We start from the raw sequence: 19,341 nt of genomic DNA on the forward strand, positions 1-19,341 counted from the left end.
CTTAAAACTCACAGCGAGATTGATGGTGAGCTTCTGTTTTCACAAGGTTTATAACGGAGCAGCATAAATGATCCAGCAATTTGTTGTGATTCACAATTCACAGGGTATCACTTCTTTGTTACAAAATTGCTGGTCGATTTACACACTAATACAGCATGCACGGTAAACTCACAGTTATCCTCCCAGCAAATTCTGGGCTCATTAACTGAAGCAGTCTGACAACCCCAGTCAGCATCTGAAAAGTCTGGTTGCTTGCCTGTCTTATACTCACCTTGATAGTGAGCAACGCAGCTATTTATGTTGATTCACTTTCCCAGGGATGGTGATGGAGAAGTCTGGGACGTTGGCTGTAAGGTACGATTCGGTGAGTATGATTATGTCAGGCTGTTGCTTGACTAGTCTGTTGGACAGTTCTCCCAATTTTGGTTCAAGTCCCCAGATGTTAGTAAGAAGGAGCTGGCAGGGTCGACTGAGCAGGGTCCTTTATCGTTTCTGGTGCCTAGGTCAATGCCGGGTGGTCTGTCGGCTTTATTCTTAATTCCAGTTTTGTGATTATTCCATCCAATGTTTTGTAGTAGATGCATGTTTGGATATATGGTTAACACAGGAAGCCTTCAGAGACAATGTAAGCTTGGAACATATGGCTAAGGAAGATAGCAAGGTAAACTTAATGCTTAAAATATTTGAGCAGTTTAAAACTGAGGGATGTCATTTCTTAATTACAATTACACCTTCCAGGAGTTGTAGGATAGGAATGTAAATGACTAATAATGTTAAGGTTTCATTTTGATCACGATTGAAACCTAAGTCAAGATATTATGCCAAGAAAGAAGATCAAGATTACTTAAAACTCTGGTAATAACTTCAATGCACAGTAATTTCTTGTGCAGCAGTCATTAATTTAACTCACCAGAATCCCCTTATCCATTTATAATTTCAGATATGTAGCAAACATAATCTCTTGGGTTTTTTTTAAGTTAATAGCTTTCCTTTGCATTCGATCCAATTAACAAAATGTTACACTATACTATATTATCTAATATAAATTTAATAAAGTTAATAACATTTAGCTAAGCTCAATGCACCAAGTAACTGCTAAGTCACTTAAACAGAACATGCCAAATAATTTATTAATTCAGTTGTGCAGTGCAGTACAGTTTTCACCAACTTCTTAGAGTAACATGTTTGATTGTGGTTTGCAACATTCTCCATTTATTGTATGAGACCAAGTCCAAATACACACAATAGCTGGAATTTTATGCCCCCCGCCCCACCCCCACCCCCAGCCTCCGCCGCCCCAGGAGCAGGCTGAAGGTGGAAAATCGAGGGGCAGGCGAGGGTGCTGTTCCTATCACCTACCCAACCCCATTGCCATTTTACCAGCAGCGGGGGGAGGTGGAAAATGGCCTGCCTATCCCAGGCAAATTGAGGCCCTTAAGTGGCCAATTAATTGCCATTTAAGGGCCTCCTCCCGCTGCCACTAGTATATTACCAGCGGTGGCCAGGCACTTTGCCAGCTGAGGCGGCCGCCTGTTCTTGTGACCTCGGGGGGGCCCTCCTGATTGGGCACCCTGTGACCCAAAAGAGGGTCCCCCCCCCAGCAGCACAAGCCAATACTGCTGGAGCATCTCCCCCCTGCTTTCTCGATCAACCCCCAACTGCCTCACCAGGGCCCTGCCTACTGTCCCCGGAGATGCCCAAAACCCCACTCACCTTTTTTGAGGCTGGCGCCCTTTTGCTCTTCTTGCTGGTTGCAGTCCCAGCAGTGGCCACTGCTCCCAGTGGTGCTGACTAGACTGAGGAGCTGCCGGCCCTCTGATTGGCCGTCAGCTCTTGGAGATGAGATGTCCTGCCTCAGAGGAGTGAAGTCCCAACCTAGGCCAATTAGACCACGTAAAATCACCATGTGTCTTCCAGGCCTGGTGGAGGCAGGCTTGACCCCGACATTTAAGCCGGTGGGCAGTGCCTCTGCCACCATGTAAAACTCCAGTCAATATCTTTAAACCAAAGACATGCAAAGAAATATCACAATATTACCATGTGTTCTCTTTCCCTGGGTAGAGAAGGACCATTTGTTGTTATTGTTCCTTTTCAGCTCTGATCTCTAAAAATTGCTAAAGGCAAAGCTTGAGATCTTACAGAATCGCTATCATTGATCGCACTTCTGTGACAATTACTCCTAGAAAGGGTATATTTCCTTAAAAACAACAGATGCCACTTACTTTTATCCTGCTAACCAATTGTTCCAACCTTTATATCAAAACAGCCTCGGCTAATATGGCCATGAAGACAAGTCATAAATCTTACATCCTGTGTTTCAATAAATGACTCGAACACAATGGGTGCAAATTTATCTGCGTAGCACTGCCAAAACCCAGTGCCTTACCGCTGGGCACACTGTGCCAGGAACTGCTTCTGGGGTGGCTTGTGTGGCATGCCTTCTTGAGAAGAGCGCCCACATGAGCATCCCCTGCATGGGTCAGAAGTCTCAGAAGGAGCGCCAACCTGATGTCGCGCAACCCTACTGGCTGATGTGATACCAGAATGCCTCACCTGGACCACACAGGTCCAGACAAAGAATTTCCGCATCACTCTACAAAGAGCAAGCGCTGAATGGAAAAAAAGACCCTGCACTAGTGTTATTTAAAAGGGTAGGTACCCAAGTTGCAGGTAAGGTAATTTTGAAGAACTTGTACTATTATAAAATGTCTGGAAGTATTTTGGAGAGCTTCTGGAGGTTTTGAGATGAGTTTCTGATTTGCCAGAAATTGTTGCTGTATCCTCATAGGGATGGCAGAGGAGTAGGTGACCTGTCCACACAAAGGTTGCAACAGTATGGGGGCTGCAGTGAAAATGCCTCTGGCACTGCAACACAACAGGGAGAGGGAGCAGAAGCTGTGAGGATGGCAAGGTCTGCACAGTGCCCTCTGCGAACTTGGAGCCAGACAACCTCCGTGCTACTTGACAGTGGCAGGAGGTTGTCTGGCAGGCCAGCCAATTAACACAGCATATCGCTGTGCATACACATCACTGCTATCCTGAATTCTGCCCCATCGAGGTCCTCATCTGAGTCCTCTGCAGCAGAACTGGCAAACGAACCATCCTTTACCCTTGCCATATCTGTAGTCCACTTGTGCCTAATAGCTTACCCTATGCTGATCCCAACCCAAAGTAGCCTCCAAGGTATGTGCAATGCCAACATCTGAGCTGGTGGCTGTGAGTGTCAGATCAAATGGCAGGGAGGAGAATTTTAGCACCCATTGGAGGCGGGCACAGAAGTGGGTGGGTGAAAAAATTCGTACAGCCACCCAGCATGCCGGTTCCCCGGCTCCATCATGCTCCAGGCCATGTTCCTTGAGGGGGTGTGGGTAACCAATTTAACTAATTAATGGCCTATTGTCAGATGCTGACTGGAATTTTCCAGTCAGACTTCAGGTCCCCGCAGGCATTGGGGAACAGGGCAGTGTTGCATGATTGCCTTAAGAGTGATGTCCTTTTAAGAACTCAGTATGCTAATGAGCTAAGTACCAGGATATAGTCATGTGACTAGAAGTTATAGTCATTCTGCAACTGTAACACCCTAGACAAAGCTTCTGTAAATAGTTTGCTCTATTGCACATACTAGTTTAGTTGTTAATAAACCTTCAGGATATCGTCAACAAACTGGAATCCACGTACCTCATGGTGTTGCTTAAGATAACACAACAAAACCCATGACATGGTGGCAGCAGTGGTGAAAAGACAAGATCTAAGCTTGAAGATCACGGGTAAAACAGCTATGAAAGCGACCTTTCCTACAGCCAAAAGAGAGAAAGTTCAAAAGAAATACTGGCCCAAACAGTGCACAGAAGAAAAAACTTACCTTCAGCTGTGGGAGACAGAGCACTGAACAGGCTGCAACTCAATTCCTGTGATTGGGTGAGTCATTGTGCCAACAGTCGAGGAATTCCGGATCCAAAAAAAAGCTTTGAAGTGCTGAAAAATTGATTTTTTCTAAGGCTTTGGGAGAGAGAAAAAAAGGGGAAAACCCAATTGCTCTCTCAGGCTGATCAAGGTTGCTGTCATTACAGGAAGCATCTGAAAAAAAAGTGCAGGAAACCCCCAAAAATAACAGAGTCTCCATTTACGCAGCCAAAGCTGAAAAAAATCATTAAAGCAGTCAATCATAAAAAACATAAATGAACTCTCGCAAAAAAACCAAAGGTGAAAACCCTTGAACTGCTTATCAAACAGCTGTGTAAATTGTTACGACCAGGTGAGAGGGGTGTGGGGATTCCCTCTCAGCCTTTGCCTGGTTTAACAGTAACACTGTGTTTTTAGCTCCCCCTCGGTGAATCCTTGTTCACTGCTCCAATTGTAAGGCAAAGAAATCAAACAGGTTTCCTTACATTTAAACTAGAAAGGTAGAAGTTTATTAATCTTAAACTCTAATCCGGTTATCGACTACGAATATGCGACATAACCACGCTAGCATGCATATGCGATAAACACACATGGAGATAGAGACAGAAAAAGTAGAAGGAATAAAGGGGAAGAGTTTGAGGCAATATCTGGTAGTTACAGTCTTTAAGTTCAATGTGGAATCTTTGGTTGCTGGTAAGTCTTGCAATTCGTTGGGGCCCAGTTCACGCTTCAACTTGTTTCGATGTAGGAGTCTTTTCTCTCTTGAGGTTTATGTGTCTTCCGTGGGTCCGGTGGCTTTGGGAGAAAGTGAAAGAGAGAGACAGTCAGGCGAGAGACTTGCTTGTTTCAGCTTCAGTTTCAAACTGCCTCTGCATTAAAACTGTCCTGTGGCATGATTCAAAAAAACTCAGGTTGCCCAACAGCTTAGTCATGTGAGCCACTTGAGTTTGTGGATTCTGCCAGCTTAGCACTCATCCTGCAATGTGAGCTTCCTCATCTTCAATGTCTGGTGATCAAAGTCCATTGTGGGTTACGTGGACCAGGGAATAGTCCTTTGTCTCCACAAGCACTGTCTGTTAGTATGCAAATGTCCTTCCTGCCAAGTGCATGGTGATTTTTTTAACAAGTCATTTCTTCACCCCAGCAACAGTTTATATTAATGTTCATATGACAAAATTAATATGCCTCATTCTTGGTTGGTGGGGGTCTGCATGACAAAACATACAAGTTGAAATGTTGAAAGCTAATTAAACAGAGAACACTGTCAAGCACCTGTTACTCTCCATCAAAGAAGCTAGTCTTAATAAAAGTGAATTTTCTTAATGGGGGAACAGCGCAGAATTAATAGAACAAGTTTTAAAACCAGTTTCAAACCACAAATAGAAAAGTCATAATAAGTACAGCACTTAATGTACACACAGAGCTGAACAAAGTTAAATACACAACTGAAAGCAAAAGAACAGCAGTAACAGGAATATCAAATTTCCCAGCATGAACTGGAAGGATATTGATATCCAAGCCAAGTTCAAACTTTTTAAACAAAGAATGCAGTTATGCTTCACAGAGCAAGCAATTGTAGAACCAGAGAAGCAGGCTGTGAAAATACTGATAGCAGCTGGAAATGAGGGGTTGCACAGAAACAATACCTCTGGCTTATCTGAAGAGGACCAGAAAGACCCTGCAAAGAAATAGAAAGCGCTAGAAAATCAGCTCCGAGTAAGGATTAATTTTAGAATTCGCCACCTGGAATTGATGTCCTACAGGCAACAGCCACAGGAATCAATAGATCAGTTCATCAGGAGATGATAGTAAGAGCAACAAATGCAATTTTTCAGAAACTGAGCTGTCGGAACGAATAATGGAGCTGGTGATTTTCTCAACACCTATTGAAGAATTTCAGAAAGACCTCTTGGGGAAAAGGAAAGCTCACAGCATTGATGCACTGCTAGAAGATGGCAGGAAATACAAAGTCATTGTAGCTGGACAACATCATCTGCAAGCGCTAGATGCAGCCAACAGTATCGGCATGATAACCAGGTTGCAAAAAGCAAGCAGGTTCCAACTCACCACAACGTTGTCCTGCATTTTGAGACCTGTGCAAAGCATGTGCTGTAAAAGGACACTGGGCCTGCCTATGCTCCAAATCTGGCTCCAAAGATGCAGCCAGAAGTCACAATAGGACACAAACAAACAGAAGACAGGCGCAGCAATAGGGCAACAGCAGCAATGAGAGCACTAGAGACCTGTGTAAATGCAGTCTGATAGACAAAGTCCACAACGAAATAGACCCAAGACAAGCCTCAGACCGGAGAAATTCTCAGTCAGAAGGTGAGCAGGTGTTTCACATTGTGATTCTGACACATTGTGTTGATGAAGTCAAACAACTGGAAGCTTTTGTTACTGTTACCATCATGTGCCCAAAGAAAGTTGACAAACACACTCAGGATTAAGATTGACACCGTAGCTAGTGCAAATATCCTACCAGACCGATGCCTGAAGGATAAGAGTGGAGATAATGGGTAAGTACTCCATTTGGCAGGATCTAACGGTGTCCCGCAGGGATCTGTGTTGGGGCCTCAATTATTCACATTATTCATTAACGACTTGGATGATGGCATAGTAAGTTATATATCCAAATTTTCTGATGATACAAAGTTAGGCGGCATTGTAGACATTCTAGATGATAGCATCAAATTGTAAAGAGATATTGACAGGCTAGGTGAGTGGGCAAAACTGTGGCAGATGGATTTCAATGTGGGCAAGTGTGCAAGTGTGAGATTATCCATTTTGGACCAAAAAAGGATAGAGCAGGGTACTTTCTAGATGGAAAGAGGTTAAGTACAGTGGATGTCCAAAGAGACTTGGGGGTTCAGGTGCATAGATCTTTAAAATGCCACGAGCAAGTGCAGAAAATAATCAAAAAGGCTAATGGAATGCTAGCCTTTATATCTAGAGGATTGGAGTATAAAGACACAAAGGTTATGCTGCAGCTCTACAAAACCCTGGTTAGACCCTACATGGAGTACTGTTAGCAGTTCTGGGCACCACACCTTAGGAAGGATATATTGGACTTGGAGGGAGTGCAACGTAGGTTTACAAGAATGATACCTGGACTACAGGGGTTAAGTTACGAGGAGAGATTACACAAATTAGGCCTGTTTTCGTTAGAATTTAGAAGGTTAAGGGGCGATCTGATTGAAGTCTTCAAGATATTAACAGGAAAAGACAGGCTAGATAAAGATAAACTATTTCCACTGGTTGGAGATTCTAAACCTAGGGGGCATAGTCTAAAAATTAGGACTAGACCGTTCAGGAGAGATGTTAGGAAGCACTTCTTCACGCAAAGGGTGGTAGAAGTTTGGAACTCTCTCCCACAAACAGCAGTTGAAGCTAGAACAGTTGTTAATTTTAAATCTGAGATAGATTTTTGTTAAGCAAAGATATTAAGGGATATGGGCCAAATGCAGGTATATGGAGTTCGGCTGCGGATCAGCCATGATCTCATTGAATGGCAGAACAGGCTCGAGGGGCTGAATGGCCTACTCCTGTTCCTATCTTCCTATGTTCCTATATTCCTATGTACCGGGGTCATTGGAAATTAATGATACAACTGACAACTGCAAAGTTAACTGCATACAATGGGTCACCCATCCCTTGCAGTGGCACATTAACAATGCAATGCAGCATTGGCAAATTGGCATAGAAATCACAAATATTTTACCTGGTAGAACTGAGTGGACCAGCAGTGGCACGACTACCAGCGTGTAAGGACATCAACATTGTGACTATCCACGAGGTCACCAAAGTTCCCATTACAGCAGAAGAGACAAAGGGTACTCACATTGAGTCAGTCCATGACCTACAACAAATGGGCGCTGCCGTACTGCACCTCAGAGCGGATTCATTTCCGTCAATCAACCCTCCCAGATAGTGCAGCGTGTACATACAAGAAAAATTTAAACGCGAGTTGGATGACATGGAATGCAATGGCATCATCCATCGTGTGCATCATCACAAAGACTGGTGCAGCTCAATTAAGTGCGTACTGAAGAATCAGGGTATGTCTAGATCTGAGGCATCTAAACCTCTCCCTAAAGAGATACCCCCACAAGATTCTGACATTAGAGGAATTGAATCCCAAGTTCACAGGAGTCAAATTCTTCTCCAAGTTGAATGCTAAACATGGATATTGGTCGGTACAGCTAGCTAATGAATCTCAGGAAGTCACCACCTTCAGAACACCGTGTAGAAGATATTGCTTCCAGAAACTACCCTTTGGCTCATCTGTCAGTCAAGACCTGTTTCAGCAGCATATGGACAGAATTATAGAAAACTTGCCTGGATGTATATGCATTGCTGATGATATTGTGGGAATGGGCAAAACCAAAGGAGACCATGATTGAAATCTTTATTCCCTGGATGGCAGTAGCTCATCAAGAGGGCTCATTTTTAACAGCAAGAAGTGACAGGTGAATTTCTTTGGCTCCATCTATTCAGGTTGCGGAACCCATCCTACAGCGGTCTACAGACATCCCAAAGATCTACAGAGATGTCTTGTATTTTTCAAATTCTTGACACCATACATTCCACGAGTGGGAACAGTTTCTCTCTACCTGCTCTGTCCAGACCCCTCATGATTTTGAATACCTCTACCAAATCATCTCTTAGCCTTTTCTTCTCCAAGGAAATCAGTCCTAACTTCTCCAATCTATCTTCATAATTGAAATTCCTCATCCCTGGAATCATTCTCGTGAATCTTTTCTGTATCCAGACTCCAGAAATTGCCCTCCCTGGCTATCAGCTCCCAATCCCTTCTGCAGAACCATGGCATTTCTCCCCCTGACACTAATTCTTCCAGCCCCACATCCATCACCCTGAAACCCTCTCTATAACCAAGTTTTCCATTTTCCATGTTTTAAATTGCAGCAATATTGATTAGTTCAGCTTTCCTTTAAGTGGAACAGACCGCCTTTAAGAAGAGAAGGCTGGCTGTACCACATGCTATTAGCACAATGCTGATCAGCCCCCTGCTGAGCACAGAGATATCCCAAAGACACATCCAGCAGCAAGGAACCCACTCGAGGAACTCAGCCTTACACAACAATCATGGTAATGAGGTAGTGCACCAAATTTACATATTGCCCACCTCCAACAGAATTGGCATGGGCAGACCACAAATCACAATCCTCCATGGCCAATAAACAGTGCAATCCAATTTCTATCCACGTTTCAGCTAAACTGTTTCACATCAAACCTTAAAGCATCCTGGGAATGTGCAGCTTTTAACCATTTAATTCGGTAAAAAGATGCCACATCTCAAATGAGATTAAACAAAAGACTAATCCTACATATGTCCACATATGGGACATTACATAATGAGGGTATCTTACAAAAGTAACAATTTATGTAAGCAAGACTTTGTGATTGTGTGCTGACTGTCTGTATTGTATTGTTGAGAAACAGACATTTTTGGACAGGAAGAGTAGCCTCCTCCTTTCATCAAGATTTGGAAGTGTGATGGGTAAACGCACAAAACAGTTTTGTCCAGTACTTGGAGGAGATTCACAAAAAAGATGTTCAGCTTAAAAAGGCTCACCAATGTACACAAAGAATATTAAACTAATAGCCCCAAATATACAGAAAAAAAATCTATACTGTCATAAGGACTGATGTTAAATACATGCAGCAATGGAAGTAGTACAAATGAAGATAGTAAGTTTATGCAAATTACATTAAACATGCTATGATGGTAATGAGAATGTACTGCAACAAGAAATTTCCATATGGTAAATCACCCTCTCTTAATCTGCATTGCCTTAAATTTAGGGATAAAATTCAATCATAATAAACGAACAAGTAATGTAAAAGATGAAAAACCGTTCAGCAATTAACCTTTTGCAGAATATGAAGAGCATTACTTTTTACTTGTTCATGGGATGTGAGCATTGATGGCAAGGCCAGCATTTGTTGCCCATCCTAATTTCCCTTCTTGTACAGTTGCAATCCACATGGTGCACGTATACCCACAGTGAGGGAGTTCCAGGTTTTTGCCCCAGCAACAATGAAGGAACGGCGATATAGCTGTGTGTGGCTTGGAGGGGAACATGCAGATAGTGGTGTTCCCATGCACCTGCTGCCCTTGTCCTTCTAGGTGGTTGAGGTCGTGGGTTTGGAAGGTGCTTTTAAAGGAGGTTTGGCGAGTTGCTGGAGTGCATCTTGTACATCGTGGGGTCCTTTGTCCTGGACAATGTCGAGCTTCTTGAGGGTTGTTGGAGCTGCGCCCATCCAGGCAAGTGTAAAGAAATCTATCACCCTCCTGACTTATGCCTTGCAGATGATGGACAGGCTTTGAGGAGTCAGGAAATGAGAATGTGAGTTACTCACCACTGAATTCCCAGTTTCTGATCTGCTCTTGTAGCCAGAGTATTTATGTGGCTGGTCTAGTTAAGTTTATGGTCAATGGTAACACCCAAGATGTTGATGATGGGGGATTCAACGATGGTAATAGCATTGAATGTCAAGGGGAGATGGTTAGATTCTCTCTTGTTGGAGATGGTCATTGCCTGGCACTTGTGTGGCATGAATGTTACTTGCTACCTATCAGCCCAGGCCTGACTGTTGTCCAGGTCTTGCTGCATATGGACATGGACTGCTACAGTATCTGAGTCGTGAATGATACTGAACACTGCAATTATCAGCAAACATCCACACTTCTGACCATCTGATAGAGGGAAGGTCATTGATGAAGCAGCTGAAGGTGGTTGGGCCTAGGACACTACCCTGAGAAACTCCTGCAGTTATGTCCTGGGGTTTAGATGTTTTGCTTCCAACAACAGCAACCATCTTCCTTTGTGCTAGGTATGATTCCAGTCTGTGGAAAGTTTTCCCCTGACTCACACTGACTTCAATTTTACTGGGGCTACCTGATGCCACACTCGGTCAAATGCTGCCTTGATGTCAAGGGCAGTCACTCTCACCTCACCTTATGAATTCGGATCTGTTGTCCATGTTTGGACCAAGACTGTAATGAGGTCTGGAGCCAAGTGACCCTGATGGAACCAAACTGAGAATCAGTGAGCAGGTTATTGCTGTTTCAGTGCCGTTTGATAGCACTGACAACAGCACCTTCCACTTCGATCACTTTGCTGATGATCAAGAGTAGACTGGTGGGCTAGTAATTGTCCAGATTGGATTTGTCTTCCTTTTTGTGCACAGGATATACCTGAGCAATTTCCACATTGGTGGATGTCAGGTAGATGCCAGTGTTGTAGCTGTACTGGAACAGCTTGTTAGGAGCACGGCTAGTTCTGGAAATACTGCTGGGATGTTGTCAGGACCCATAGCCTTTTCTGTATCCGATGCCTTCAGCTGTTTCTTGATATCATGTGGAGTGAATCAAATTGACTGACAGCTGGCATCTATGATGCTGGGACTGCAAGAGGAGGCTAAGATGGATCATCTGCTCGATACTTCTGGCTAAAGATTGTTTTATTCTTTCATGGGATGTAGGTGTCACTGGCAAGACCAGCATTTGTTACCTATCCCCATTGCCCTTGAAAAGCTGGTGGTAAGCTGCCTTCTTGAACCGTTACAGTCCATCTGGTGCGAGTACACCCATATTGCAGTTAGGGAGGGAGTTGCAAATGCTTCAGCCTGGTCTTTTGCACTGATGTGCTGGGCTCCTCTATCATTGAAGATGGGGATGTTTGTGAAGCCTCCTCCTCTGGTTAGTTGTTTAATTGTCCACCACCATTTATTAATAGATGTGGAAGGATTGCAGAGCTTTGATCTGATCCGTTGGTTGTGGGATTGCTTAGCTCTGTCTATCACATGCTGCTTTTGCTATTGAGCATGTATGTAGCCCTGTGTTGTAGCTTCACCAGTTTGTCACCACATGCTTAGGTATGTCTGGTGCTGCTCCTGCCATGCTCTCCTGCACTCCTCATTGAACCAGGGTTGATCCCCTGGCTTGATGACAATGGTAGAGTGAGGGATATGCTGGGTCAGGAGGTTAAAGATTATGGTTGAATACAATTCTGCTGCTGCTAATGGCCCACAGTGCCTCATGGATGCCCAGTTTTGAGTTGCGAGCATTGTTCTGATTCTATCCCATTTAGTATGGTGGTAGTTCCACACAACACGATGGATGATATCCTCAATGTGAAGTTGGAACTTGTTGCCACAAGGACTGTGCAGTGGTCACTTCTACCAATCTTCTTCTCCTTTGGCCTTCTTGTCTCGATAGACAATGGGTAAGCGCCTAGAGGTGGTCAGTGGTTTGTGGAGCAGTGCCTGGATTGGCTATAAAGGCCAATTCTAGAGTGACAGACTCGTCCACAGGTGCTGCAGATAAAATTGGTTGTTGGGGCTGTTACACAGTTAGCTCTCTCCTTGCAATTCTGTCTTTTTTCCTGCCAACTCCTAAGTCTCTTCAATTCGCTACTCTTTAGCCCCGCCTTTATGGCTGTCCGGCAGCTCTGGCGATCACTGGCAACTGACTCCCATGACTTGTGGTCAATGTCACAGGACTTTATGTTGCATTTGCAGACATCTTTAAGTGGAGACATGGATGGCCGGTGGGTCTGATACCAGTGATGAGCTCGCTGTACAATGTGTCCTTGGGGATCCTGCCATCTTCCATGCAGCTCACATGGCCAAGGCATCTCACGTGCCGCTGGCTCAGTAGGGTGAATATGCTGGGGATGTTGGCCGCCTCGAGGACTTCTGCGTTGGAGATACGGTCCTGACACCTGATGCCAAGGATTCTCTGGAGGCTGCGGAGATGGAATGAGTTGAGACATCGCTCTTGGCTGACATACGCTGTCCAGGCCTTGCTGCCGTAGAGTAAGGTACTGAGGACACAGGCTTGAAACACTCAGACTTTTGTGTTCCGTGTCAGTGCGCCATTTTCCCACACCCTCTTGGCCAGTCTGGACATAGCAGCGGACGCCTTTCCCATGCGCTTGTTGATTTCTGCGTTGAGAGACAGGTTACTGGTGATAGTTGAGCCTAAGTAGGTGAACTCTTGGACCACTTCCAGACCGTGGTCGCCTATATTGATGGATGGAGTATTTCTGATGTCCTGTCCCATGATGTTCGTTTTCTTGAGACTGATGGTGAGGCCAAATTCGTTGCAGGCAGCTGCAATCCTGTCGATGAATCTCTGCAGACACTCTTCTGTGTGGGATGTTAATGCAGCATCGTCAGCAAAGAGGAGTTCCCTGATGAGGACTTTCCGTATTTTGGTCTTCGCTCTAAGACGGGCAAGGTTGAACAACCTGCCCCCTGATCTTGTGGAGAGGAAAATCCCTTCTTCTGAAGACTTGAACGCATGTGAGAGCAGCAGGGAGAAGAAAATCCCAAAAAGTGTGGGTGCAAGAACACAGCCCTGTTTCACGCCACTCAGGATAGGAAAGGGGTCTGATGAGGCACCGCCATGCTGAATTGTGCCTTTCATATTGTCATGGAATGAGGTGATGATACTTAATAGCTTTGGTAGACATCCGATGTTTGCTTGTAGTCTGAAGAGACCACGTCTGCTGATGAGGTCAAAGGCTTTGGTGAGATCTATGAAAGCAACGTAGAGGGGCATCAGTTGTTCGCGGCATTTCTCCTGTAGCTGGCGAAGGGAGAACAGCTTGTCAATGGTGGATCTCTCTGCTCGAAAGCCGCACTGTGCCTCAGGGTAGACACGCTCAGCCAGCTTCTGGAGTCTGTTTAAAACGACTCAAGCGAAGACTTTTCCCACTATGCTGAGCAGGGAGATTCCACAGTAGTTGTTGCAGTCACCGCGGTCACCCTTGTTCTTAAAGAGGGTGATGATATTGGCATCGCGCATGTCCTGTGGTACTGCTCCCTCATCCCAGCACAGGCAAAGCAGTTCGTAGAGTGCTGAGAGTATAGCAGGCTTGGCACTCTTGATTATTTCAGGGGTAATGCCGTATTTTCCAGGGGCTTTTCCACTGGCTAGAAAATCAATGGCATCACTGAGTTCCGATTTTGTTGGCTGTTCGTTCAGCTCATCCATGACTGGCAGAGACTGTGCTGCATTGAAGGTGGTATCAGTGACAACATTTTCCCTGGAGTACAGTTCTAGGTAGTGCTCCACCGAGCGATCCATTTGCTGGCATTGGTCAGTGATCGTGTTGGCTCAAAAGCTCTCTTAACGCCATCATGCATTCCTCTGATGTTTCTGGTGTCAGAGGCCAGCTGAATATGATTGCATAGGTGTTGCCAGTACTCATTTGCACAGTGCCTGGCTGTTCTTTGTACAGTGCTTCTGGCTACTTTAAGTGCTACAGATGTTCACTCGCTGGGGGCTTTGTTGTTGTTCAACAGTGCAGTGCGCTTAGCGGCTATGACAGGTTCCAGCTGTTCAAAGTGAGAATGAAACCAGTCTACGTTCTGCTTCTCACGTTTGCCAAAGGTGGTCATTGCTGAATTATAGATGGTGTCTCTGATGTGGGCCAACTTGGTCTCTGCATCCCCTGTAGGAGTGTTTTGAAGGGCTTTTTCAAATGAGTTTAGAAACTTATGTAACCGCTGTGGATAAGAAATTCTGTTAGTGTTGATGCGCGGGTGGCTCTTCTGCTTGGAGTGATGTAGCTTCTTTGGTTTGAGTCTAACTTTGCTGCACACCAGGGAGTGGTCAGTGTCGCAGTCCACACTGTGGAAGTTGCATGTGATTTGGACACTGTTTATAGAGGCTCGCCTTGTGACGATGAGGTCCGGCTGGTGCCAACGACATGATCTTGGGTGTCTCCATGAAACCTGGTGACAGGGTTTAGTATGAAAGAACGAGTTGGTGATAGGTACACAACTCCAGCAGTCTCTGTCCATTCTCATTCATCCTTCCAATGCCATAGCGCCTAAGGCAGGAGGGCCATGAGTCATGGTTGGCCCCAACCCTGGCATTAAAGTCTCCCAGCAGGAACAAATGTTCGGTATTAGGAATGCTACTAATGATATAGAGTCGTAGAGAGATACAGCACCGAAACAGGCCCTTCGGCCCACCGAGTCATGACCAATCATCAACCACCCATTTATACTAACCCTACATTAATCCCATATTCCCTACCACATCCCCACCTTCCCTCAATTCTCCTACTACCTCCCCACACTTGGGGCAATTTGCAATGGCCAATTTACCTCAACCTGCAAGTCTTTGGCTGTAGGAGGAAACCGGGCACCCGGCAGAAACCCACGTGGTCACAGGGAGAACTTGCAAACTCCACACAGGCAGTACCCAGAACCAAACCCCCGTCACTGGAGCTTTGAGGCTGCGGTGCTAACCACTGCGCCACTGTTCCGCCTGGAGTTCCTTGTAGAACTGGTCTTTAACTTCAGGTGTTGGAGCATAGATGCTGAGTAGGTGTACTGGACCAGAGGTGAGCAGTCAGATGGACAGTATGCATTCCGAGGCATCTGAAGGTGGCTCTATCATGCTGAGCACAGAGTTTCTGATGGCGAAGCCCACTCCATGCTGTCTTAGTTCTTCAGGATCCCTACCCTGCCAGTAGATGGTGTAGTTTTGCTCTCTTCGAGATCCACTTGCAGGGAGGCGTGTCTCCTGAAGTGCTGCAATGTACAAATTGAGTCTACTGAGCTCGTTGTTAATGATGGTGGTCTTCCGAGAATCGTTGATTTGTGTAAGGTCTTCCGACAGGCCAGGCCACATAGTTCTGACGTTCCAGCTTGCAAAACGAAGGGCTGGTACCTCCTTTCCTTTTTTTCTTGTGCAGTTTGGTGTGGTGTTACAGTCCACTTGTTGGGCAATGACCCTGAGCTCCAAGCAACCATTGAAGCAGGTGGACTGTGGCGGGACAGAACCTTTCTGACCGGAGGCTGCCCGGTTTGAGGCGGGCAGTAGCTGTCCAGTGAGATGCGATGACCTCTCCCACCGACAAAGGCAACCCATGGTGCCCAATCTCTACGCCAATTGAGCTGGACTCATAACGCGTAACTGCTGCCTTCCATGTTGTTGGTCGTTGTGAGACCTCTCTATGGCGCATGCCTGGGCGGAATGTATGGAGGTTGTGAGTTGCCCAAGCGTCGAAACCCCCCCTCTCAATATCCTCAATGTGAAGTCGGAACTTTGTCGCCACAATGACTGTGTGTTGGTCACTTCTACCAATACTGTTAAGGATAGATGCATCTATGACAGGTAGATTGGTGAGGGTGAAGTCAAGCAGGTTTTTCCCCCTTTTGGTTCTCTCACCACCTGCTGCATGCCCAGTCTTACAGCTATGTCCTTCTGGACTCAGGCAGCTCCATCAGTAGTGGTGTTACCAAGCCACTCTTGATGATGGGCATTGAATTCCCCCATCCAGAATACATTCTGTGCCCTTGCTACCCTCAATGCATCTTCCAAGTGATGTTCAACATGGAGGAGCAGTGATTCAGTAGCTGAGGCGGGGTGGTAGGTGATAATCAGCAGGAGGTTTCCTTGCCAATGTTTGACCTCTTGCCATGAGTAAACTTAATCTGGAAAATAAGTTCTCAAAGACATTGGAGCTGAGAAGATTGCAGATTAATTCATATGTATTTGTATGATTAATATATTGTTTGATTCAAACCATATTTTACATCAATGTGTCCATATAAATTAATTGAGCACGAGTCCGTAATAGTGCATGTAATCACAATACAGTCTCAAAGTGTATTCATGTACTGAATGTTCCATCTGCTCATTTCATGGAACAAGTCAAGACCAGAGGTGCAAGAGGAGCAATAGAAGAGCACGAGCCAACAGATCACCAACAGTTTGCACCCATACTTGAAGCAAGGGCAGAATGATAGAGACTTCATGATAATTAGTGATGTGGTGGACAAAGTGTAGGGAATTATGCTTCCCTGAGTTAAACTTGACCCTGAGAATTACAGGAAAACACTGACTACAAATTCAAATTATTCCCGTTAATCAATCATTTAGTTTATTTAACAATTCAATAACCAATTCCTGAAACACAATGCCCACTACAGAGATCTTAATATAAAATTGCAATTCAATGCACTACCAGTTTCCCTGTGAAGGATATGACTTACAACCATCTGCGAGAGGTCAGCAGTCATTGATTGTAGTCTTCAGGTAGCTGACCAGACTACCTCGGCTGCAGCAACAAACCTCAGAGACTGCTGTCCTTTTATCCTCTTGCACGGGGTCAAGAGTTTAATGGACATTCTTCTATAAAGAACATTGCTTGTCTGGCTCCTGTGCTTTGTGGTTAGTCAATTTCAGCAAAATCCATCCATGAAATCCACCGGTTGTTTCCTTATCTTCGGAGTCAGCTGCCTTAGCTGTGATGTTGTGGTTTTGCTCGAACTGATATCATGTCTGAGTCTCGTCCTTCAGAAGGAAAAAAATAAAATTTCCTCCAGACTCTGTGGTTAGACTGTCAAAGTGCTCTTGCTCAAGTTAGACCTGCAGCCTATCTCATGCTCTAACCTCAGCTATTTAGTACCACTGGAGTACATTGGGCAAAATGGTCACTTTAGATGTTCTGTCTCAGTTTGTTCTGCTCTACAAAAAGTATAAGGTAGACAGGGCACAAAAAGGGTCGCAAAGAATGTGGTTGATAAGATGTAATTATGTACTGGAAAAGGTTTGGAGTGCTGACTACACCCCCTCAGTTGTTGGCTCTTAACTTCCGGGAGCGCAGTGGAGAGGAGCGGACCTGTGGGGAGAACGCCGAGAGTGGAGCCTATAAATCGAACCCGAGGATCAAGGCCCAGTCTCTTATCTTCCGGGAGAGCTGTCCAGGCATGCCGGAGTTTGAAAAAAAAAGTCAACAGTGACATCACAGGAAAGCTGCAAGGTGATTGGTTGGTGACTAAGTGCTGTTCAGGAACAGCTCTAAATAGCTGGCTTAGCAACTAAGGTAAGAAAGGTCTACAGTTTATTTCCATATATAGTAAGTAGTGTTTTTTAGGGAGTTCTGTAGTAACAAGGACCAGTGAAGAAGGTCCCCAGAGTAATTGGTATTATTTGATTTTAAGCATCTTCCAAAAGATATAATTTAAAGGGTTAAGTCATGGCAGGAGAGCTCAAAGCCGTGGTGTGCTCCTTGTGCTCTATGTGGGAAGCTGGGAACAATTCCAGTGCCCGGGACCAGCATGTGTGCAGGAAGTGTCTCCAGCTACAGCCCCTGGAAGGTCGTGGACACTGTGGAGCATCCGCAAGGGGAAGAGTATCATGGATAACACGTATAGAGAGGTGGTCACACCACAGGCTCAGACTCCACAGGCAGGAAGGGAATGGGTGACCACCAGGCAGAGCAAGAGGACTAGGCAGGCACTGCAGGAATCGCCTGTGGCTATTCCCCTGCAAAACACATATACTGCTTTGGATACTGTTGGGGGGAATGGCCTCTCAGGGGAAAGCAGCAACAGCCCAATTAGTTGCACCATGGTTGGCTCTGCTGCACAGAGGAGGAGTAAAAAGTGTGGGAATGCAATTGTTATAGCGGATTCAATTGTAAGGGGAATAGATAGGCATTTCTGTGGCCGCAAACATGACTTCAGGATGGTATGTTGCCTCCCTGGTGCTAGGGTCAAGGATGTCTCAGAGCAGTTACAGGACATTCTGAAGGTTGAGGGTGAACAGCCAGTGGTCGTAGTACACATTGGTACAAATGATGTAGGTAAAAAAATGGATGAGGTCCTAAAAGCAGAATATAGGGAGTTATGAAGTAAGTTAAAAAGTAGGATCTCAAAGGTAGTGATCTCACGATTACTACCAGCGCCACGTGGTAGTCAGAGTAGAAATAGCAGGATATCGGTTGAAAGTGTGGCTGAAGAGATGGTGTGAGGGGGTGGGTTTTAGATTCCTGGAAATTGGGACCGGTTCTGGGAGAGGTGGGACCAGTACAAACTGGACGGGTTACACTTGGGCAGGACCAGGACTGATGTCCTAGGGGGAGTATTTGCGAGAGTGGTTAGGGAGGGGTTAAACTAAAATGGCAGGGGGGGGGGGGTGGGAACCTTTGCAAGGAGTTAGAGGAAGGGGGAATCAAGGACAAGAACAAAAGACAGTAAGGGGAATAAGAAACATGACAGGCAGAGAAATTAAGGGCCAGAATCAAACAGGGTCACAGTGAAAAATAGTGAGAAAGGGGATCGGTAATGTTAAGAAGACAAGCCTTAAGGCTTTGTGCCTTAACACGTGTAGCATTCGCAATAAATTGGATGAATTAATCGTGCAAATAGATGTAAATGGGTATGATATAGTCGAGACTACGGAGACATGGCTGCAGGGTGACTAGGGATGGGAAATGAACATCCAGGGATATTCAATATTTAGGAAGGACAGAAAAAAGTAAAAGGTGGTGGAGTTGCATTGTTGGTTAAAGAGGAAATTAACACAATAGTGAGGAAGGATATTAGCTCTGACGATGTGGAATCTGTATGGGTAGAGCTGAGAAACACTAAGGGGCAAAAAAC

Source organism: Heterodontus francisci, chromosome 15 (assembly GCF_036365525.1).
Source record: "Heterodontus francisci isolate sHetFra1 chromosome 15, sHetFra1.hap1, whole genome shotgun sequence".
Classification (NCBI taxonomy): domain Eukaryota; kingdom Metazoa; phylum Chordata; class Chondrichthyes; order Heterodontiformes; family Heterodontidae; genus Heterodontus; species Heterodontus francisci.